Raw genomic sequence first — 7,365 nt, 5'->3', positions numbered from 1 at the left:
ACACACACATACACGCATAATGGCATCATCTAGCTTTCATCGTTTCAATTTAGTGCTTAATTTCCAAGGAGGAAGACTAGGGATGAAACAGGTTGTCAAGACACGACCAAAAAGTTTTGGAATAGATTTCGTTAACGCAAGTTTATTTAGAGTTTTCGTAACCGAATATTGTTTTAAAATGCAAGCATTCGTTAGGTTTTGTTTTCCTGTTTGGAATTTACTCAATAAATTATTACTTCAAGCAATAATTCTTACACCGTAACTGAGTTCAAATTCCATCGAGGTCGACTTTGCTTTTCATCTTTTCGGGGTTGATAAAATTAAGTACCAGTAACGTACTGGGGTCGATCTAATCGACTGTCTCCCTCCCCCAATATTCCGGGACTTTGTGCCTAGAGTAGTAAAAAATTCTTACACCGTAAAAGTACATAAAGGCTTCCATTTAAATTATTCCTTTGTTATAAGATATTGTTTAATGCATTTACATGAGAGTGCTTCGATTCCCAGACCAGCAGTGGGTTGTGTTCTTTACCAAAACACTTCATTTCACGTTACTTCAGCCTACTCAGCTGCTAATGTGTAAAGCTGCCACGGACTGGCGCTTCGTTCAGGGCGAGTGTTGGCTTGCCCGCCTAGCCAGCAAGGTGGCATCATTCCCATGCTAAAACGACGCGAAGAAGCGCATTGTAAACAGCAGTGTACTACGGCATCCAATAATTTACATAATATTGGTTTTAAACTATGGCACAAGGCCAGCAATTTCGTGGGAGGGGTTAAGTCGATTACAGCGACCACAGTAGTCAACTTGTACTTACTTTATCGACCCCGAAAGGATGAAAGGCAAAGCTGATAGCAACGGAATTTGAACTCAGAACATAATGTCGGACAAAATGCCGCTTAGCATTTTCCGCAGCGTGCTAACGATTCTACCAGCTCATCACCTTCGTTTTGCCTTATATTAATATTGGGCAATGCGTTTATTATGCATTTCTATAAATTGTAGCTGCTTGATGAACGATCTTGCTTATCAGTTGCATACGATTATATTCTAGAAAGTGGTACCTCATCAGTTCGAGGAAAACTGTAAGAGAATAAAAGAAAGAAATTATTGTTTGATTCGGAAATTCGAACGCTAATCTACTCAGCTTAGAACTTTCAAAATGAAAGGATTTTTGATTATATGTCTACATTCATTTGTAGTTAAGAATGACTTATATGTTACATCAAAAAATTGCGTGGGAAAAGTAGCACTCAGTTACAATAATTAACTTTGTTTATCTGCCTATCAACACATCGCTACTACATTGATGTTATGTTATAAATTTACTCTTACGGTCTGCAGAAATCGTAAATTTCCGCACTGACTATAGAAACACGCTTAAGGCATGATTTCATATTTACCCTCCTCCACTACCCTTGTCACAAGAAAAAGAGAAAAAATCTGTGACTCATTCTGCTTGATATTTGCTATGTCTCTGACCAGTCTGGTTTACTTTCATTTTATATCTTGGGTTTCTTAATAGTGGGTGTCTCCAAGGAAAATGTCTTAGACTTATTTCTTCTTCCTGAAGATATAGACATATATGATAGATGATATGCTAGATAAACGAATTTCAATTTCATTGAAGAACATATGCGAAATTTATAATTTCTTCCACATGTGAGGTTTTAAAATTGATGTGTGCGTGTGCTTTTTGTGTGTATATGCACGTACATGTATATTTCTGTATATGGGTAGGGATATAACCGAATATATATGTCTGAAAGGAGAATTTCAAGTTAAGTGGTCTTAACAGTTGACACTGAATATTAAAGGCGGCGTGCAGGCGAGATCGTTAGCATACCGAGTTAAATGCTAAGCAGCATTTCGTCCGTCTTTACGTTCTGAATTCAAATTCCGCCGAGGTCAGCTTTGTCTTTCATCCTTTTGGGGTTGATAAAATAAGTACCAGTTGAGCATTGGGGTCGATGTAATCGACTTATCCCGCCCCCAAATTGCAGGCCTTGTGTCAAAATTTGAAACTAACATTGATAAGAGTTCTTTTTAAAGATTAGAAAAACTTCAATAAGTCGTATGCAAACCTCTGGGTAAAACATACCCTTGATATCCTTGGTACGTATTACATCCATCCTTCCGTTCATGGGGTACAAACTTCTATAATACGCATACATACCCAAACACAAAGAACTACAACATACATATACCCTTCTCACTTTCTACTTCGTTACTTATGGATATTTGCGTGTTTGTGTGTATGCGTGTGTATGTGTGTGTGTGTGTGTGTGTGTGTGCATAAGTACCTCCGCACACACACGCACATACACATATGTATCCACTGGTCTGAGATATAGATGCACAGGCACACACACATACACACACACATACACACACATATGTATCCATTGGTCTGATATATAAACGCACACACACACACACACGCACACATAAACACACACACACATACATACACATACATAAACACACACACACACACACACCATAACCATATGAAACGATCAGTAAAAGATGCCTTCGACATAAAGCGATTACGTTATACGCATTCGTAGCTCAGTATAAAACTTACAAACATCCATCCATTCCTACAAGAGAGAGAATAAGAGAGAGAGAGAGGGTGAGGGAGGGAGAGAGAATACGAGAGAGAGAGAGAGAGAGAGAGAGAGAGAGAGAGAGAGAGAGAGAGAGAGAGAGAGAGAGAGAGAGAGAGAGAGAGAAATACATATATTTACACACACAGTATTAAAGGCATACATTCATATACACGTAACAGCAGACTCACATATTCATCTCTAAGCCGAACTTCATACGCAAGCTCTAAGAACAGCTGTCATCTTTGCTCCCAAACTGTCTTTAGAAAATGTTTGCATCTGCTTTATAGCGCTTTTATTTACATACATTTTATACCCTTCAAGTGATGGCATAGTGACCCGTAGTGCGTAAATCTATTGTAGGAAATTTCCACTCCATTTTCAAACCAAAATCTAAAAAATAGGACTAAAGATACTTTTGAATTAATGTTTTAGTAATGAGATTGGCATTGAATGGGAATACTGTGGTAGGTGGTCTATAAAATCGTGTGATATACCTGACAAATATAAACTAAAGCGATAATCTGAAGCTGATGAGTTAAAACGTTAAATTTCTGAAGAAGAGTAAGCAAGGGAACGAGAATAAGAGAGAAAAGAGGGTAGAGAGAATAAGAGATAGCAAGAGAGAGGGAGGAGAGAGAAGAAAATTAAGAAAAGACAAAGAGGGATCTTTTGATTGAGATTAGTGTTCTATAGTTACAGAAGACAACTGGAGTGATGGGATGATCATGCTTTCCCAAAATATCAGAAGTAAAATGATTTTTAGCTGGTTATTGAAACTGGATCCTAGATTCCACTAGTTGGATACTTACTGAAGCTCCCACGGTTATCTGGTTACGAGGTTCACTTTACAACTCCTCCCCACGTCCCACCGGCTCTGATCTAGATTCTTTCCGGCGGTCCTTTGAACATCTGCAATCTAACATGGTACAATATTCAGATAGGAAAGAAAATCCGGCTCTGTAATGCATAATCGACAGAGTCGAAGAAATTGTGAGCGTGGGACAGCCTTTTCTTGTATGATAAGAGGAAGATTGAGCGGCGAGGAGTTATTGTGTGTAGGGACAGTTAATACAAATAATGCTTATAACATCGACTATCCTCTAATTGGCTTTAGGGTACTTACACTGAATAAACACCTCGCCTACATCGTGAGGTTCATGATTGCATGGTTACGACACAGAAACACACGCGTACACATATACAGACATAAAGGCACGAACACACTCACAGTCCCTTCATGTATGTATGTATGTATGTATTTATGTATGTATGTATGTCTGTATGTATGTATGTATATATATATATGTATATATATATAAATTCATATATATATATATATATAATATACATATACATATATAGATACATAGACATACACATATGTTTATATGTATCTATATTGCATTATTATTAGCACGCAAAACAGCAAATATTGAAGCAATGATGTGTTTATTGATTTTAACACATTCCGATATATTTGAACATAAATATGTCTTAGATCTTCGGAGAAGAACTCCCTTTAGACAATACGTGTTCATTTTACACAAGTTTCAGAGACGTAGCAGATTCTGAGACACTGGATGTTGACCCTGAGTTAGAGACGAACATTCCTAGTTATAGAATTGAAGAAACAAGATATTTGCGGATGTCAGAAAGCATATTCACATCCATCTCTCTCTCTCTAAATATATATTTGTGTGTGTGTGTGTATGTGTGTTTGTGGATCTGTCTGTCTGTATAAATACTATATATATTCGTACATAAGCATGTCATACTGGCATGATTCTACCTTTGATGGTTTTTAACTAAAGTTTGTATTAATATGACAATCGAAATGATGGAAATTTGAAACAAGATAAGAGGAATGTTTAGCAATTTGAGAGACAACATTAATGGATGAATGGAAAACGTTAGAACAAAAAAGAAACAATTACAAAAATGTACACTTTTGTAAAATAAAATGAATAACATGAGATAGATTTCTTTTTTTAAACCACTGGATAACTTTTACTAAGCTATCTTAAAATGAAAGTTTTCAGCGGCGACTATCTCGACATTTTTTCAGACACAGTATTTAAATCTACTTTACTCAATGAATTCTCTTTTTCTTTTCGTTGTTTCTTATTTTGCCTTTTGAAGATGGTTGTGTAGAACACAATAGAGTCCTGGCTGCTATGTCTAGCTGCTTGGGTGACCCTTTAGAACTCCCTTTCATGTTAGCTTATGGGACTGAGCATGTTTTGCGTTGACGTGTTGAGAAATTGAGATTAGGGAGGTAGACAAAATATGAAGAGAAGGAAGCAACAGAACGATGAAAATGAAACCAAAGGAAAAAAAAAAAAGAAAAAATTAAATCTCAGAAGTACGAAATAATGAGAAGAAACAAGAAAACGGGGATTTCCTGAAATGTTAAATACTTTCATGTGGTCCTTTAAAACTATTTATTGAATATTAATCAGTTGATTTCCTTTATGACAAGAAGTCATGAGATAGACTAGTTACACCCAATGTTGGAGCTAGGAAATATTAAGCTGTCTATATAGAATGCTTATCTGATTAAATCTTAATTCTCCTCTATAAATGACAAAATAACGTTTGATACTTTAAACACTTCAAGATATATTAGAACATACACATATACGCAGGCGAACAAGTGCTAATATATGTAAACATATACTTAGAATCACGCCTATTTTGCTCTCTGGCATTAACATCTCTAGATTCATGTACTCGTAGGTATATATAGCACATGTGCAGAATGCGATATTTAATTACACTTAATATTCGAAGATGTGGAAAACATATGAGACACGTATCACGTTCAAGGAAGAGTAAAAAGTGGAAATGCTTTCTAATCCGCGTATAAATTCACACACACACACACACACACACACACACACACACACACACAAACACGCTCGCGCGCACATTCACGCTCACACACACATCCACTCTCAAACATCCACAGAGAAGAACACAACACAACATCACAGACCAATCAACAATAAGACTTCTATGTTCAAAATAGTAATAATAGTTTCAAATTTTGGCACAAGCCCAGCAAGTTCAGGGGAGCGGGTAAATCAGTTACATTGACCCCAGTGCTCAACCTCAGCAGAATTTTCAACTCAGAACGTAAAGACTGACGAAATGCTGTTAAGCATTTTGCCCGGTGCGGTAACGATACTGCCAGCTCGCCCTTTTGTCCAAAGTAGAAATATTAGTATCAAATTTTGGTACAAGGCCAGCAATTTTGAGGAAAGGTGCTAGTCGATTACATTAACCCCAGTACGTAGCTGGTACTTATTTTATGACTCCGAAAGGGTGGAAGGTAAAGTCAACCTCGGTGGAATTTGAGCTGAGAACGTAAAGATGGACGAAATGCCGCTAAGCATTTCGCCTGGCGTGGTAATGATTCCGCCAGCTCGCTGTCTTCCCAAAGTAGAATTATTACCTGCATGATCGATTTTTTTTTCCACAAGAATATCACCGAATTCGGCTGATGGACGTGTTGTGTACTCTAACTATTCTACACAAATGAAGAGGAACTTTGAAAAATGTTCTCAGGCTCATAATTTACCAATTAAACTCGTCACCGATTAAATTTCTCTTTGAACTATAACCCTCTGTTTGGTGTTTGCGAAAAGCTTTTCTACATCGAAAGTAAAGGTGTTGTGTATTCGGTTGGTTTTTCTCTAAAATTAGAGAAAGTTATAAAAGCAGAGTCATTGGCAAAGTGAAACGCATATCACGGAACTGATAAAAATAAGCAACAAAGGTGCATGATGAATAATTATATGTAAAAAGAAATAGAGGGAAACTAACTGTAATTCTATATTATGTCGAACAAAAATAATCCCATTAAAATGAAACTGACGGGATATAAAAAAAAATTCTAAGTAACGAAAAATTTGTGACCGACAGAAATAAACGGTAGGGACGCTTTGTTCTTTGCGCATACACTAAAACTATGCAAATTTCAACGGATCAGATCAGGAAAGGGTCGGAATTAATTTATCATTTTATCGATGATTTTATGAGTCTGAACAAAAGGGCGCTAACAAATAAACATCTCGTGCAAAATGTAGCAATTAAATCTTAAATCAATCGCATGAACATCTTTATATAGACATATAGTAACACGAATATACGTTGAGTAAAACACACGTGCACAATAATTTGCATGAACGCATTCTAGCCAAAACAGATGTCAGTAACAGATATAAGCGGCGACTGGAACTATTAGATCTTTAACAATCTGACCTAATTTAGATGTTGTTGCTCACTCGAAACGTTTAATAAACTCAGGAGACATCACTGATAATGTGTTCAGTTGCAGCACAGGAGGATACATGGAAAATTTCTTACGGTAGATCACGCTGAGTAAGGCGTATAATGCAATGCATTCGATTCATGATCACCCTGTAGTCTCTGCTAGTCCGAGAAAGACGGTCCTACGATATCTTGCTGAACAACCTGCACAAATGATTTGTTTGTTGTGATCAAATGTATGTGCAGTACAATTAGCTCCCATCCTCCATGAACAGGTGCAGCTATAACTCACGTCAGGTGTCGAAGTGGTCGCAGAGCAACGTGAGACGAAGTGTTTCCGCTCAAGAACACAACGCACAACCCGGTCCAGGATTTGAAATCATAATCTCCCGTTTGTGAGTGCAACACCCTAACCACTAGGCCATGCACCCTCACATATAAATACCTATTTATATGTATACATACATGTGTGCAAGCATACAT

This window comes from Octopus bimaculoides, chromosome 6, assembly GCF_001194135.2.
Source record: "Octopus bimaculoides isolate UCB-OBI-ISO-001 chromosome 6, ASM119413v2, whole genome shotgun sequence".
In the NCBI taxonomy this organism is placed as follows: domain Eukaryota; kingdom Metazoa; phylum Mollusca; class Cephalopoda; order Octopoda; family Octopodidae; genus Octopus; species Octopus bimaculoides.
Note: the sequence above shows the minus strand (reverse complement) of the source record.